This window comes from Anastrepha obliqua, chromosome 6 (assembly GCF_027943255.1).
Source record: "Anastrepha obliqua isolate idAnaObli1 chromosome 6, idAnaObli1_1.0, whole genome shotgun sequence".
NCBI lineage: Eukaryota > Metazoa > Arthropoda > Insecta > Diptera > Tephritidae > Anastrepha > Anastrepha obliqua.
The window spans coordinates 53,095,745-53,114,844 of NC_072897.1; positions in this window are offsets into that span (position 1 = coordinate 53,095,745).

Consider the following 19,100-nt stretch of genomic DNA (forward strand, 5'->3'; position numbering starts at 1 on the left):
ATCAACATATAATATAACGCTTCGTAGCCAAGAGGGTCGCTTTTTCGTTTCACTTTTCCTCAAATCACTCCCAACGATTCTAAAGAAGTTTTCACTTCAAAAAGAACCAGTGGCAAAAATGCAACCGGTTGGAAAGGTTCATGTATCAGCTTCTTTTCACCCAGTCTAGCCGAATTCAACAAATGTGTGGACACTGGTAAAAAAAGCCCAAAAAGGGCCAACCAAGCTATTAATAAAAACAGTACGGGAAGAGTAAGACCCGACGCTATAATAATTGAAAACACGGATGATATGTAGTTCCTATGCTGACATTTATAAAAAAAGTGAAAAGCGACGAAAAGTTTAAGAATTTCGCTGATTCAGTTTCGAAAATAAAGAGAACGAAAAGGCGGTCTCTTAATCAAACTGACGAAATCCTGCCAGAAATCTACAGATTTTAATTTACTATTGTGGGTGCCACCTTAGGTAGCGAAGCGACAGTGAGGCCGCTTACTCATCGCATCATAATAGGATGTAAGGATATCGATGAAGTGACCTCCAAGGAAGAGGTGCACGACGCGATTAAATCTTTGCCTGGTTTTGACGATGTGGAGTTGGCCGATATAACTGGACTCCGAACAACTTATGCGGGCACTCAAACGGCCACCATTAGCCTGCCAGCTATGAAAGCTAAAAAACTAATGGAGATGGGCAAAGCAAAACTGGATGGGTCGTCTGTCGCTTACGAGTGCTAGTGCATTTGATAGATATATGCAGTGCAGGAAATGTGGTACTGACGGTCACTTCGCCAAGGATTGTCAAAATAGTCCAAAATGTGTGCTCTGCGAGACCGACAGAAGGGAGAACATAAATCATATTACCGGGAGCTATAGGTGCCCGGCATTCAGGAGAGCTCTAACAAATAAAAGTAACTAAACTGTATCAGATAAACTTTAACTCACAGTGGTTCCATATATTGCTATTATAAATGAGCCCTACAAGTGTGAAAACCACACCACATGGACCTCCGACAGCAAAAACTGCGCGGCCATCTTACTTTGTGGAGGGCTCGCTTTCCAAGAGAATCATAGTGCTGGTGAAGGGTTCGTGCGATCTAGAATAAATGGAATGAACTTCGTCAGTTGCTACGCAAGACCCAGTCTGACAACAGTGCAGTACGAACAGCTTCTTCAAAACCATTTACTGGAAGCTAGTGGGAAATCGCCATTAATCAAAGCGGGCGATCTCAACCTGGTGCCTGGGCAACCGAATGGGGCAGCCGGCGCACGAACAAAAGAGAAGAGATGCTGCTTGAAGCATTCGCTCCATTCCACATTACTGTTCTAAATAGCGTGTCAACCTACCTACCGTAAGATGAGATCATATCATATACATTGCACTGGCAAATTATTCCCTTGCTCAAAAGATCAAATGGAGGGCGAGCGAGGGCTTCCCACAGTGACCATCAAGCTATCGTAATGGATATTACTGAATGCAGGCTTAAAATCGCACCCGTGCTGACAGGTGCAAAGTGGAAGGACGAGAAGCTTGATAGCGAAGTCCTTAAATATATGATTGGGCAACTTCAAATCCCTGCTGGTTCTGCCGAAAATAGGACGAAACTCTTAGTAGAAGGACTAAGAGAAGCTTGCGATGCCTCCATGCCCAGGCGAGTAATGTGCCAACACATATATATTCATGCTACTGGTGGAACGAAAACATAAAATCACTTAGATCTCAATGCCTCCGCGCTAGACGCAAGATGCAGCGTAGTAGAGGCAGGTCTGATTTTGTAGAAAATGCTCAAAATCTTAGATCAGCCAGGCAGGCGCTAAAAAAAGCAATTAAAACTAGCAAGCAAGAAAGTTTCAAGAAGCTTTGTGAGGAAGTTGATATCAAACCCTGGGGCACCGCGTAACGGATGGTATTATCCAAAGCGAAAAGCGTACACACACCCTAAATTACTTGCCCAATAAGTCTGCGCAGAATTGTTACTACTCTTTTTCCTGAAAGATTTGAAAATATTTTGCCATCTTGCACACAACACGAAGCAGTAGGCATCGCTCGTGTCACCGAACAAGAACTCAAAATAAAGTCTAAGAAAGATCCAGCTCCAGATGGTAAACCAAATAGAGCCCTGAAATTAGCGATTTCCAAACGTCCAGACATATTTCTAGCAGTATTCCAAACCTGCCTTAATGAAGGCAATTTCCCAAAGAGGTGGAAGAAACAAACACTTGTGATTTACCCAAGGGCAACAAAAAGCCTGTCGAGGCCGAGTGTTACCGACCAATATTTCTACTAGACTACAATGGGAAAAATTCTTGAGAGTATTATTTGCAACATATTATCATCTTTTGCTAACCCAATTCCTTTCAGGGCACGGAGTATTTCGAAAATATTTCCATAGATTCGGCTATGACAGTTCCCCATACTGCCCAATCTGTACGTATAGGGATACGCTATGCTCCCGAAATCGAGTGATAACTGGAAGCGAATCTGCGCGCATGTAAAATATATCCACAATGATCTAAGACGTGCGGAGGTTCGTAAACGAAATAAGTAGCAGCCTATGAGCTAACCAGCCCCGTGAGGTAATTCCTTTTTGGGCAGTCCCGCGGGGAGAGTGGTAGATAGTGGAGAGGTGTTTAGTAAGTACAGGGTTGGCCATATTAAACTGACCCATGTGATTATTAAAAAAATATGGAAAAAGAAACATTTTTTTGTGTTTCATTGTGAAAAACATTTAATTTAGTTCAAGGAGATTCGTTTACATCACTTTTTGAATATGATATCGCGCAAGTGGTCGCCCTTAGCTCGTATAGCGTAATGTGCCCGTTTTTCGGCGTTTTCCATAGTTTTGGCCAGCGTCTCGGCCGATATGGCGGCTATTTCCCGTCGGATATTGGCCTTGAGTGCGCCTAGTGTCTTTGGCTTGTTGACGTAAACCTTAGATTTCAAATTACAGTAAAAAGTTATAGGGTTACTCAATGGGTCAGTTTAATATGGCCAACCCTGTAGTTGTATATATACCGGTATAGCAGTACTCATGAGAGTTCCCTCTTCACGGGCGTCATCCCGTCGTCAGTTATACTTTTTCATTGTTTAATAAATCAAAGCCAAAAACCAACAAATGCAAATACTTTATTTATCTATTATATAATTAACATTATTGAACATTGTTTTTAACTTATTTTAATAAAAATTATAAATAAAGTTTTTTTTTGTTAATCAGTTCGAAATGTGCTGATTGGCAACACTGTGAGGTGAAAGAGCAATCAGCTGATACGTTTTTACGGAACATTTTAAATCTTTTCATTTCATCTACGATACTATGGATGATCAATTACATGGGGCTTCCATTAGTTTCATTGTGTCAGCTGACACAGAACGTACGTTTACCTTGGCGAGTGTGAGAACAATAAGCTCTGAGCAAGCGTACGGTAAACATATATACATATATATATTCATGCATGCATTTGTATATACGCACTAATGTATCATATTTGACGCTATGGCAAAATTTTGATTTGCCTATTTTTGATCTTTGTAGGATTTTTTGTATACCTATTAAACCTATTAAACGTTCTGTGCTCCAACTAGGAGACAGAGAATCGTATATATCAAGAGATCAAAGATTTAACTTAATATTGATTTATAGATGTACATACATGCACATATGTATACATGTACATATTTGAATTTATCTATTAAGTTTAATAAAATTATATGCTTTTTATTTATTATTTACTTAATGCAATTTTGCTTACTTACGAAAACTAAATACTTTCATAAGTGGAGAAACACCATTCTATAACGCAAGCGCATATTTCAAAGCAAGGCTTGAAAATTCACAAGATGAGCCCATATATACAAGTTAAGCCACAATAGTCCAGCAGCCACCCTCGTAATTATTTCTGTACTCATTAACACCTAGCAGCATCGCCAACACTTGCAAGCGAGAGAGTTGTTTGGCTGGTATGTTGAGCAGAGTCAGAGAACTTAACTTCTGAGTTACTCTGGTAGAGCAAGCAAACGATCACCGGATTCTTATTGGAATTGAATAAGTAATTACTGTTGCGGATAACAGCGGAGATTGAGTAGGCGGTATGATTATTCTTGTTGGATCGTTTTTCCAATTAGAGTATGGTTGCAATTGGACTACGCAGGTCGTACAACGTGAAGTAGCGACACCAGTATATTTGATTAATAAATTTATATAATATTAATAAAAGGATTAAGAGTTTTATTCACTGGCGCCCAACGTGGGGTATGGGAAGTTTAAGAATAATTGAAATTAATATCCTCGTCAAAAAAAAACATCCAAGAACTTATTCAATCAGACGGAGCACTGCAAAACTTAAATGAAATAATAGCTGCTGTCCTTTACTGACATTGGAAAAAAGGGACTTAATAGAACCGCCAAGCAACGGTGGTTAATTAATCAACACGTCTACTAAATACAACATTGAAGAACAAAGCTTAAACAACGAAAATTATTACTACATATTTTTGTGCTACTGCAAGTAAAATCGGTGGAGTACAGCACTTTAACTTGAGATTGAACGGTGTAACCTTGGTTGATATCTAAAGGGCATAATAACTACTCACATGGAATATCACGTTTAATTGAGTACAACATTAACAAACAAAAGAATAATTAATTTAAAAAAGGAGATTACATATGTAAGTGATATGCTCAGTTATTTTACGAAATACTAAAATAATTCAAGGAGGCATTAGCTTATTTCGAAAAATTATCTTTGTGAATTTTTGGGGAACTTTTTCCCTTCTCGAACTCTTTTCCCAGTTTTTCTATTAAAGCATTCGCTTATGCAAAAGAATCCCTTTTAAAACCGCGTGTTATACTTAAAAGTTTATGTCCGACCTTGAATTAGCTAACCTTTTTGACACGTTAATTTTAGAGGACAAAAGCGAAGTAAGTATGAACTCTAATGAGTTGACGGCTATAATTACTGCAGCGATTTCGGCTGCACTAAAATCGCAGAAAGAAGAGTTTGATAAAAAATTAGAACAAATCACAAAAAAGTTTGCTACTACATTGCCTGGAAACGTAGAACCATTTGAAGAGGTTAGAATTGTAGGAAATGTGCAATGTGACGAAACCTTTGACCTTGTCAAATCGTTACCCGAGTTTAACGGCAAACAAGAGGATTATGTTTCATGGAGGCAGGCTGCGCACACGGCTTACAAACTTTATGAGAGGTATGAGGGAAGCGCAAAGCACTACCAAGCGGTGGCACTAATTCGGAACAAAATTAGGGGTCCGGCAGACAATGTTCTAGCTTCATTCAATACTGTGCTAAATTTCAAGGCCATTATAGCCAGGTTAGATTTTACCTATGCCAATAAACGGCCAATTTATTTGATTGAGCAGGAGCTTAGTACTTTACGGCAGGGGAATCTGAGGATTATACAATTTTATGATGAAGTGGAGAGAAAGCTCACACTTCTTACAAATAAAACCATAATGCCCTACAAGGGCAATTTAGCGAATTCCATAAATGAAAAATACAGAACGGATGCGTTACGCGTTTTTATTTCTGGCCTCAGAAAACCCCTTTGCGACATTTTATTTTCTACGTCTGCTTTGGCACTTGCTCAGGAACTAGAAGCGAATCATGAATGTTACACCTTCGCGACACTTTTTTCGCAGCGTTTTGATGATAATAGCAGAAGCCAACCTTCTGACAGAAGGTCTCTTGAAAACAACAATGGTCAGTCGGAATATTTGAATACCCATAAGAATCCACATTTCCAGCATAATTACAATAGGCAACAAAAACGTAGTTTTACTCAAAACGGTACGCAGGAAGGTCCTGAACCGATGGAAATAGATCCGTCAACGTCTCGCTTTCGTCGTCCATCAAACTTTGAGCTCGAAAATTCGCCGAACGATACCTTAGATCAAACCAAAGCCAAAAATTTTCAAAGGTCTAGGCAAAGACAATTTCCTCAAAATACTGGTAACCCAGGACAACAAACTAAGCGTCGTTCTGATTTTGAGAGGAGTACCGGGCCTAAATTGCAAAGAATTAACCATATTACCCAAGATAGGGCTGGAAAAATTTCTTACGACGACTTGGTAAAGAGTGAAGTTGAGGATATTGAGGAAGAGATAAATTTTTTAGGGAAAGGTCACTGCTGCCTTGGGTTAGCAGAACAACAGGAGATGAGAAAAGAATTATAAAAATGTTAATAGATACAGGGGCCTCAAAAAGTTATATAAGACCCTTTAAGGAGCTAAAAGGAATCGTACCTTTAGCCAAACCATTTTTAGTTAAGTCAATTCATGGCGAAACTAAAGTAAGTGAAAAATGTAAAGTATCTACATTTATTTGGGATAAGTTCTGATTTTGTTATTTTGCCAACTTTAATAAATTTTGATGCGATAATTGGGCTTGACTTGCTAAGGCAGGTTAATGCCATTGTGGACCTAAAAAAGGTATTGTTACCCACGACTTTGGTATAGAAAAGTTATTATTTACTGAATGTGAAAACATAAACATTATACAAATTAAACATGAAAGCGTACCGCTCGCAGTGAAAGATGAGTTTTCAAAAATGATACGTAAACGATCAAACGCGTTTGCTGATCCAAATGAGTCTTTACCATATAACACTAATATAGTCGCAACCATTCGTACAAAACACGAAGAGCCCATATCCTCTAAGTTATGCCCTTATCCATTAGGCGTAGCAGATTTTGTGAAAAATGAAATAAAAGAACTTTTGCATAATGTCATTATCAGACCCTCTAGATCTACATATAATAATCCAATTTGGGTGGTGGACAAAAAAGGCTTCGATGAGTTAGGGAACAGGAAAAAGCGCTTGGTGGTAGATTTCCGAAAGTTAAATGAAGTTACCATCGATGACAAGTATCCAATACCAAATGTAACATCGATCTTGTCTATCATGGGTCAGTCGCAATATTTTTCAACACTTGACTTAAAATCGGGCTTTCACCAAATCGAACTCGCAGAGCGATATAGGGAGAAAACAGCATTTTCCGTAAGCAATGGCAAATATGAATTTTGCAGACTGCCATTCGGTTTAAAAAACGCTCCAAGCGTATTCCAGAGGGCCATAGACGACGTGCTACGGGAACGAATAGGCAAAAGCTGTTATGTTTACGTAGACGACGTCATAATATTTTCGCAAACAAAAGAGAAACATGTTGAGGACGTAAACTGGGTTTTAAAGAGCTTATATGATGCCAATATGAGGGTTTCAGTAGGAAAGTCTCAGTTCTTTAAAAACGAAATCGAGTATCTCGGGTTTATCGTTTCAAGAGGAGGTATTAAAATGTGCCCAGACAAGGTACATACAATGCTGAACTTCCCAGCCCCCGAAAATTTATACTCTCTAAGATCATTTTTGGGACTGGCAAGCTATTACAGATGCTTCATCAAAGACTTTGCCAGCATAGCCAAACCTTTGGTTGACATTCTAAAAGGTGAGAATCGAAAAGTCAGCGCTAATCAGTCGAAGAAAGTAAAAATAACATTACATTCAATGAAATACCAAGCTTTTGATACTTTGAAACGTATTTTAATATCCGAAGATGTTATGCTCGCTTACCCTGATTTCAAAAAACATTTTGATTTGACTACCGATGCCTCTAACCATGGTCTGGGCGCTGTTCTGTCTCAGGATGGCAGGCCAATCACCATGATATCTAGAACCTTGAAAGGTAATGAGCTCAATTTTGCAACAAACGAAAGGGAGCTCCTTAAACGATTACTTTTTTCCAAAAGCAAAAGAAGCGGTAGGAAACTGCAAAATCTGTTCAAAATCAAAATATAATAGACATCATCAACGGCATAAAATAGCTGAAACACCAATCCCCTCATATTTAGAAGAAATATTGCACATTGATGTATTTTCAACGGATTCAACATTTTTTTTAACATGTTTGGACAAATTTTCGAAATTTGCAGTTGTGCAAACTGTACAATCTAGAACTATTGTAGATATAAAGCCTCAGCTCATGCAACTTTTGAACATATTCGCTAATGCTAAAACCATTTATTGTGATAATGGGAAATCATTTAATTCCAATACTGTCAGATATCTCCTTGCCAACAGTTTTGGTATTGAAATTGTTAATGCCCCACCCCTCCACAGTGCATCTAACGGGCAGGTGGAACGGTTCCACAGCACATTGATAGAGATTGCTAGATGCATTAAATTGGAAAGGAGCATTGAGGACACGCGGGATTTAATTTTATTGGCGACTATCGAATACAATAAAACAATTCATTCGGTAACCAACAAAAGGCCAATTGATATATTTCGAACTATGACCGAAAATACAAATATAAGCACGGAAATACCGGCACGTTTGAAACACGCACAGCAACTAAAGTTAAATACTCATAACAAAAACAGAATAGAACGTAAATTTCATGCAGGTGACAAGGTACTGGTAAAAAGAAACACCATACTTGGTAATAAATTAACCCCCCTTTACGATGAACAGATAATAGAAAAAGACTTGGGAACTACAGTTCTTATTAAAGGGAGGGTGGTTCACAAGGATAATTTGAAATAGGTATAGTTTTTCCTGAATCAGAAACACAAAATTTGTCCTTATAATTAAATTATTAAGATAAGTGTGCTTTATCCGGTCTGAAACCATAAAGAAAAAATTTCAAATCAACGGCCCTAAGCTGAGCATCTCACATTTTTGTTTTCATTTAAAAATCATTTAGTAAAAAAGTTTAATACACATTTGGTACTCAAAAATTCAGTTCTTCAAAGAATAGTGTAAGCGATAAGTAATCTAGTAAGTAAGGAAAATTGTATGAAACCTCTACCGCTTACTCCACTCACTAATGATTTAAATCAATATACCCAATGCATACGGGTATATCATTAAGAGGTCTTACGGTTTGACGTAGGAAACTTTGTTTGCTGCATCGTAAATTATTACTCTGCATTCAGTTTTATTGGCCACATTGAGCTGCTACTCCCTCATACGCATTGGAGGCAACATGTTCTATCAGATTGTAGATTTAAATTTTTGTAACGCAATTTAACTATGTCGCAATAAATATATTATTTGTAAAGACAAATCAACACACAAGATATCCAGGACCGAGGACGTCCCTCTTTAAGAAGGGGAGGAGTTAAGCCACAATAGTCCAGCAGCCACCCTCGTAATTATTTCTGTACTCATTAACACCTAGCAGCATCGCCAACACTTGCAAGCGAGAGAGTTGTTTGGCTGGTATGTTGAGCCAGAGAATGTTAATGCAATGAGAAGGAGCAAATGTTAAATGAGCTTTTTTCGAGTTCTAATTTGTAGATTCATAATAAGGTAATTTCAAATTCAACTTTCAACGAGTGGGGAATTGCAGATATTTACCACGCGAGTGACGCGAGTGGAGGGTTTCTATATTTACTTACCACGCTAGGACAGCAATTCAGATTTTTTCTGCGTTTACCAAACTACTGAGGAAGTTCATAAGATTTTTTGGCACACTACTAAGGAAATCGACTTATTTCATGCCCACAGCGAAGCGAATAAATTTGCGATTAAGAAAGCCGCGCGGCAGTTAATTTGTGGTGCAGAAGCTAAAGTCGGCGGAATTATTCGTTTTGTTTTTTGGCATGTATTTAATTCGGGTTCAAGTCCTGAAGTCATATTTTTTTTCTTGCACATTTTTTTTTTACAATTCAAACCAGGAAAGTTTGGTAAAATTGTTGAGTTTTTTTTTGATTAAAATTTCTTTAAAATACTATTTTTTTTGTATTTCATAAATGGAAATTTCTTTTCGGTATAAAATAGTTCATACTGGATATGACCTAATTTTTATATAAATCAATCAAAACAGAAAATATGTACATATGTCTATAATCTATTTCATCAAATCCAAATTATATTGATGAGAAAATATCATTCTAATATCCGTCCAGAAAGCCAAACGCGCATACACACATACATATGCATATAATTACGCATACAAACTTTCAACTAACGCAGAATATGTGCATATAAAACTGCGAATCGAATAAATGAGTGATTTAGAAAAGTTTATTAGTAATTGTAGTTTATCGCAATCGTGAAAGACGTGTCGTGTATGCAGTACATCGTCCCATATTTGACTCAGGTTCAAGTCCTGTACACAGTTTTCTTTGTTCGATATTTTTATTTCATTTTTTATATTTGGTTTAATTAGAATTGATTTAAAATAGTTTATTAAGGTTTTTCTAATACCTGTTATTTAGAAATTTATTTTCTATATAACATTATTCATACTTCTTTTGAATTAATTTATATGTAAAACAGCCATAAAGGCAATCATATGAATATGCATTCCTATATTTTATCTCTTCAGTCAAATCTGAACTACTTACATACACATATTGATGAGAAAATATTCTAATATCCATGGATGCCTCCAGAAAGCCAAACGCGCATACACGCATATGTATATAAATATATATAAATATATACATACAAACCTTCAACGAACGCAAAATGTGTGCATACAAAAAACAACTGCGACCGTCTTCTTGTCCGTCAGTGAAAAGATGGGATATGTATACCCTATGAGTAAAAAGAACCGGGAAGGTGATGTTGACTGTTTCCTTCGATTGCCAAGGCATAGTCCACCATGAGTACCTTCCATCGGGCCAGACAGTCAATAGAGAATATTATTTATCCGTTTTGAAACCTTAGAGAGATGCTGTGTGTTGCAAACCGCCGGAAATGTGAGCAAACAATTCTCAGATCTTGTATGATGATAACGCGCCATCGCACTGATCAAAGAGAATACAAATCGGCCTGCCGGGAGTGTTTGGAGGACTGGGTTAAGCGTTGGCACATGTGTGTTGCTTCAGACGGGTCATATTTTGAAGGAGATAATATAAATTTTCCTTAAATTTAACTCTGTTTTGTTTAATTTAAACATTCCCGGTACTTTCTGATCATAAGGTACATATATGCGGCTTTGCGGACAGCAATGTGTGATTCGCTGGAAGTCGCATTAACTCGCGACTGTCGCACAGTTAGAAGACATATTTACATACATATAAGGGTGCATACATACATACGGAGCCGCGGCCACTCGACATGACAAAAATTTAAGATTTATCAAATATTGGCAAATAATTCCACGCGAAATATTCCAATATTGACTATTTTCGAATGGTCGCGAAAATTGGCATATGGGCGGCTCGTTTTATGAATGAAATTGAAATATGAGCTCTAACTTATGAATGAACTTTTTGTTTTTGTTCTAAATTGTTCAGCGCCGTCGCTGATAGAATCATGGCCGCTGCGACTGCGTCTACGAATGTATTTTGTTTTTGTAGTCGCTAGGTTTAGATTTTAGCTTTGGGCGACATGCGCATGTGAGGTATGTGTTTTTGTTGTGTTCTAGAACATTTTAGAATGTGTGGTGGCAAAGCGGCCATCGCGTTGCGCTTGCTATTGCTTTTGCGTCTATCAAAGTATTGTGTTTTTGTAAGTACAATATTAGGAATGTCGACTGGTGAAAGACAAAAGTACACGGAAGCAAGAAGGGAGCGCTGTGATCGGGCATATATGCATGAATGTATGAACGTGCATGAATGTAGTAACATATGAATACAATTATTTTGTAGGAAGTTTAGAAGGCAAGTAGGTATACTCGTATATGTATGTACATATATATGCTTGGACATAAAGTGGGTATATATACATACATAGAGCAGAATTGTTTTTGCACTTGTTAGGAAGAAACTCGTTCACTAGTGCGTATATGTATTTGATTTCTTGTAAGAATGTGATGTGCTGTGACATGTGTACATACATAAGTCAAGGTTATTTGGGCATACTTGCATATGTGATATGATGTTCTTGCGCTTGTGCAAGTTTTTAATTCGAAAGTCGAATTTTGTTTTTTAAAAAGGGTCGGAGCTAATGCACCGCTTTATTGGACTCCAGATTAAGACTAAAGGTTTATTTTCACAATTCTATTAATTATAATAAGTTTTACAATCTTAATGCAAGTATTGCATTTTTATTCTTTGGATAAATTTACAATCTTAATGCAAGTATTGCATTTTTTATTCTTTGGAAAATTTACAATCTTAATGCAAGTATTGCATTTTTTATTCTTTGGAAAGAATTGCTCAATTAATACCTGCAGGTCATTGTTCTGTTATTTGCATTTCCGGCACGCTTTAGAAATAAATTGCTTACCTAATGTCTACGACTTGTATGTGTTATTAAATTAACAATTAAGTAAAAGTAGCAAAAGCAAAGGAAAAAGAGAAAATAAGTGTAGCGCGTGTTAACTTGCATTATTGTTTTTCATATACAAATGTACATACATACATATGTATGTAAATGCTGTCGAATCCATAAACTATAAATTGACATACAATATAAAATAAGTGTTGATTTATCTTAAACCGTTCTTTTTGACGTGATAACGTCTTATAATTCGATTTAACAGGCTGCACGCACGAAAAAATGTGTCGTTACCTTGCTCATTACTGTTCATCTGTAGTTACCTTGCTCATTGCCGTTACCTTGCTCATATTAGTGTTACCTTGCTCATTACTGTTCATATGTAGTTACCTTGCTCATATTAGTGTTACCTTGCTCATTGCCGTTACCTTGCTCATATTAGTGTTACCTTGCTCATTGCCGTTACCTTGCTCATATTAGTGTTACCTTGCTCATTAGTGTTACCTTGCTCATATTAGTGTTACCTTGCTCATTGCCGTTACCTTGCTCATTGCATTGAATGAACTGCAAGCGAAAGGGCGGAACGAACGACAAAGCAAACAAAGCAAACAAAGCAAACGAACGGCAACGTTCGATATCTTTCTCTCTCCTACTTAAGTGAGCGTATATATGTATGTATGTATATGCGCAAATGTACATATATAAATTCACGTATTTGTATTTGCATATGCCTTCTTATTGATTTTTATTAATTTGATTCACTTGAAGAATTTAAAATAAAACCAAGTTTGTTAATAATACCTGTTGTTTTAATGTTATAATTATTAATTTTTTTATTATATATGAAGGAAAAAATGTATGGTAATATTTACCATATACCTTATAAGATATGTTGTCTATACTAATATTATAAAGAGGAAAACTTTGTTTGTTTGTAGTGAATAGGCTCAAAACTACTGGACCGATTTTAAAAATTCTTTCACCATTCGAAAGCTACATCATCCACGAGTAACATGGATTATATTTTATTTTGGAAATAGGGCTCGAGATATAGGTCAAAACGTGGACCCGGGTAACCTTCGGATGTGTATGTACAATATGGGTATCAAATGGAAGCTGTTGGTGAATGCTTTAGTCCAGAGTATGTTTCATGCTGCTCCGTGACTAGGGTCTCGAGATAGAGACCAAAACGTGGACCCTAGAATGTGTTTGTACAATATGGATATCAAATTGAAGCTGTTGGTGAATGCTTTAGTACAGAGTATTTTTCATGCCGTTCCGTGACTGGGGTCTCGAGATATAGGTCAAAACGTGGACCCGGGTAACCTTTGGTTGTGTATGTACAATATGGGTATCAAATGAAAGCTGTTGATAAGTGCTTTAATACGGGGTAGTTTTCATACCTATTGATGACTAGGGTCTCGAAATATATGCCAAAACGTGGACCCGCCGTGTCTTTGAACCGAATTAAACCAAACTTACACACATTGTTAAGTAGGTATTGAAGATGATTTCCGTATAGTTTGAATACCTATTGGTAGATAGGGTCTCAAGATATAGGTGAAAACGTGGACCCGGGTAACCTTCGGACGTGTATGTACAATATGGGTATCAAATGAAAGCTGTTGGTGAATGCTTTAGTACAGAGTATTTTTCATGCCGCTCCGTGACTGGGGTCTCGAGATATAGGTCAAAACGTGGACCCGGGTAACCTTTGCTTGTGTATGTACAATATGGGTATCAAATGAAAGCTGTTGATAAGTGCTTTAATACGGGGTAATTTGTTATGTTATGTAATGTAATGTAATGTAATGTTATGTTATGTTATGTTATGTTATGTTATGTTATGTTATGTTATGTTATGTTATGTTATGTTATGTTATGTTATGTTATGTTATGTTATGTTATGTTATGTTATGTTATGTTATGTTATGTTATGTTATGTTATGTTATGTTATGTTATGTTATGTTATGTTATGTTATGTTATGTTATGTTATGTTATGTTATGTTATGTTATGTTATGTTATGTTATGTTATGTTATGTTATGTTATGTTATGTTATGTTATGTTATGTTATGTTATGTTATGTTATGTTATGTTATGTTATGTTATGTTATGTTATGTTATGTTATGTTATGTTATGTTATGTTATGTTATGTTATGTTATGTTATGTTATGTTATGTTATGTTATGTTATGTTATGTTATGTTATGTTGTGTTGTGTTGTGTTATGTTATGTTATGTTATGTTATGTTATGTTATGTTATGTTATGTTATGTTATGTTATGTTATGTTATGTTATGTTATGTTATGTTATGTTATGTTATGTTATGTTATGTTATGTTATGTTATGTTATGTTATGTTATGTTATGTTATGTTATGTTATGTTATGTTATGTTATGTTATGTTATGTTATGTTATGTTATGTTATGTTTTGTTATGTTATGTTATGTTATGTTATGTTATGTTATGTTATGTTATGTTATGTTATGTTATGTTATGTTATGTTGTGTTGTGTTGTGTTATGTTATGTTATGTTATGTTATGTTATGTTATGTTAAAGTATATTATGTTATGTTAATGTTAACTCATTCTCTATATCCATACAAAATATCTATCAAACAAATAAAATTAAAATTTTCTTTTGAAAATGCAACCATTCAATCAGTATTTTCTTATGACGTTATCACGTTAAGCTATCGTCAGTAAACCGACTTTACAGACAACCTCTTTTTTTTCTGAATGCAAATACCTCCTATTGACATGTACACACATATTATGTACTTATGTATGTATATTATCATATACCATCATTTATCTATATATATAAATATGAAATGATGTTCGTTTGTACGCATTTTTTTGGGCCGATACGAGGCCAATTTTATTCGTTCTTTTTTCATATTATAGGGATCCACTAGGGGAAGGTTTTTAGCAAAAAAAATTTCTTTTAAATATTTTCTTCATATAAAAAAAAGAAAAAATCAAAATATTGTACAAAACAAAACTTGCTCGATTCTTAGATTAAAGTAAGTTTCGAATCGACATTCATTTTATGTGTACAACTTTTTTTGAATTTTTCGTTATTGTAAACGAAATTTCAAATGATTCGAATGAAATTTTTTTTTTTTTTTTTTATTTCTTCCATAAAATATTACACCTGTCGTTAGACAATAAGTAATTTGATTTACAAAAAGATGAAATGAGAGAGATATTGAAGGGCCAATGCCCCCAAGCTCATTTAGAAGAAATATATACATATTATTTAAAAACAAGTGGTTAACAAACAATGACATATACGATTAGTTGACAATTGATTACAAGGATTTTGCAAGATCTGTTGGTGTTTGACGGTTAAGCCGACTTTGGGTAGATTTTTCTTTATTTGGTAGTCTTCTCATCATAGGATTTGTATGCGTTAATAGTCTATTTATGTGTCTTCTGCTAGCGCTTTGTATTGTTTTATCAATAGTATCGATGTCAAGGTCGCGATGAATATCTGCGTTAGGTATGTACCAAGGAGCATTAGTTAAGGTCCTAAGTATTTATGAAAATAATGTTTCAATTCAATTGAGTAATGCTTTCTTTGACCAATTCTATATGGAAATGAATGCGTTTGCAAACGATGTTTTCGGCTATGAACAAATGTTGGAATCGAATGAAAAAGGAAAGAAACGCGAAATGATTAAAAAAATTCTTGGAAAATTTAAAATGAATGGTGCTTCATTGGAAAAATTCAAAGGTAATAAGAACATACACAAGATAAAGTTAGAATTCGAATTTTTAGATTTATTTTGTTTATTTCTAATTTTTTCAGAAGTACACCACACAACAACTCATTCCAACTCTGATTTTGAAATCCTGTTGGAATTGGTGATCGATAATTTTGTCACTATAATGGTCAATGGAAATTTGCGTGTATCAGACCCTGCATATTATTTACCATATCAACTTTTTATGGAACATATGGACCAAATGAACACAAAAAAATAATTTAGTTTTGTTTTGATTTTTTGCAACATTTTGGTTTTCAGTTAATAATATACAATAAAAACAATACTGTTTTTTCGTGAACACAAAATTCTAAATTAATTACGTTGTTTGTTTAGAATTTTTTTAGAAAAAAAGTAAATTTTTTGGTTTTGAGGAAATTTGTTTATTGTTGCTATTTGTGAAAGCGTAGATATTTTTAAGTATTTGACTATAATCCTAAAAGTTAATGGAATACCACTATGACACATAGAAAACATTTTTTCAAAGGGCTGTTTTTCGAAAATTATAAAAAAATTGTTTTCAAAAATTTTGAAGAAATAAAGTAAAATAAAAAAATTTCGAAAGCATGAAATTTTTTCAAAACCAAATTTTCCTCAAAAAGATAAAAGAAATTTCTTCGAAGAGGTGTTTTTCTAAAAATACAAAAAAAAAAAATTTCAAAAATTTTAAACAAATAAGATAAAATAAAACTTTTTCAAGGCTATGACATTTTTTCAAAACAAAATTTTCTGAAAACCAAACAAAATTAAAAAAAAAATGGTGTTTTCAAAGCATTTCATATTCCACTATTAATAGAGAATACATTTTTTCGAGGGGGTGTTTTTCAAAGCGGAAAAAAATCTTTTTTAACAAATCCATTTAAACTTTTACAAAAGTATGAAGTTTTTTCAAGAACAAAATTTTCTCAAAAACGTTAAATTTAAAAAAAATAGTTATTTCAAAATATTTAATTTTCAGCAATTAACTGAGAAGAAATTTGTTCGAGCGAAGTGTTTTTCAAAACTTCAAAAAACACTTTTTAACCAAAAAAAATAAACCTTTTTTCAAAAACAACAGGAATGATAGTATTGCCTAACAATTTCTGCACTTTTGCACAGTCTAAAGAGGCATTGATACAGAGTGTATTTCCAAACATAGTTCAACATTACAAAAACCATGATTGATTCAGCGAAAGAGCAATTTTAGCTGGGGAAAATAAGGATCAAATACCTGGTGACATAGTTGCGTATAAGTCAATGGACACTATCACTGATCAAGATGAGGTCGTAAATTATCCAACTAAAACTCACTCGATTTGCCAGGCTTACCACCTCATAATTTACGATTAAAAATTGGAGCACCGATTATTATGCTGCCCCGACTTTGCAACGGTACCAGACTCGCTGTGAAGAAGCTAATGGGTAACGTTATCGAAGCAACAATTTTGAAAGGGAAGTACAAAGGAGAAGACATTTTGATACCCTGAATTCCGCTGATTCCGGCGGATTTACCATTCGATTTCAAACGTTTGCAGTTCCCTATTCGCCTTGCCTTCGCTATGAGAATTAATAAGGCGCAAGGACAGTCTTTACAAATGTGCGGTATTAATTTAGAATACCCAATTTTTTCTCATGGACAATTGTATGTAGCTTGCTCACGAGTTGGCAAACCATCGTCATTATTCACGCGAAAGATGAAAAAACCAAAAACGTTGTCTACCAAAAAGTGTTACAATAAAGTTCGAATGAAATTGTATCAAAGATTTGCTTTGTTTCGTATTAATTTTATTCTCTTTCATCAAATCATTGAATTTATCGTCTAGCGAAGCGGGCGAGGGTACGCTAGTTTACATATAAAGTATACGTTCATTTATGTACATATGTGTGTAATGAAAAACTTCATGAATTACTTTCAGAACTTTATTAAAATTTATTAGCGTCGCGCGCATGCACAAAACCTTTTGTTCACAACGCAGGCGCAGAAATAACGCTCTGCGTATTTATCCTCCCCACGTGACTCGCCATCAATTCTCGGTGGAAATTTTTTTTTTTTTTTTCGTTTTTAATTTTTTTTTTTTTAATGTAATCGTAAAAAAATTTGTAATCAATTTTATGTATCCGCTTATCATTTCAAAAGTAACAAAATGGTAAAAAATAAGCAGTCGAAGAAATAAACGCACCGCCTATTTTTCCTCGTCACATGTTAGACTCGAGTTCAATTCCCAGCGCAAACTTTTTTTTATAAATTTTTTTTTTTTTAAATCGTTTTTTTTAATGTAATTGAAAAAAAAAATTATGTAATAAATTTTACGTATTCGCTTATTATTCCAAAAATACGATAATAGTAAAAATTTAATTGGTTTAATGTCGAGGTGAGAAATGTGTTGTGTGTTGAGGTGAAAGATGTGTGGTGTTTCTAATTTTTGTGTGGGCAAAAGTCAGTGAGGTGTCTATAAACTCGGTGTGCTAAATTCCCTTACTTCAAATCTTTCAAATCTCAATTGTACTAAAAAAAGCTCACAGTAACATTTGCACCTTCTCATTGCATTAACATTCTCTGGTTGAGCAGAGTCAGAGAACTTAACTTCTGAGTTACTCTGGTAGAGCAAGCAAACGATCACCGGATTCTTATTGGAATTGAATAAGTAATTACTGTTGCGGATAACAGCGGAGATTGAGTAGGCGGTATGATTATTCTTGTTGGATCGTTTTTCCAATTAGTGTATGGTTGCAATTGGACTACGCAGGTCGTACAACGTGAAGTAGCGACACCAATATATTATATTTGATTAATAAATTTATATATATTAATATTAATAAAAGGATTAAGAGTTTTATTCACTTACATACATATGTATGTATGTATATGTATACTTTATAAATGCGCTACAGAATGGCGACAGACGTAGCGAATCGTGTCAAGTGCCCGCAGAAGAATACACTAATGATGTAAACAAAAGCTGCCGTTAGCTTAATCACGTATGGGATTATCCAATTAACAAAAATGTACGAAATAACTAATTTAGCTGTGAAGTTAGAAATTTACTTTGAAACCAGAGCACTATGGGCTGGCATCAAGAAAGGTGGCCAAAAGTCGGTTTTGGAACTGGGACCAATGGAGTATATTTTTGATATCTATACACTTTAGAGCAGCTATGA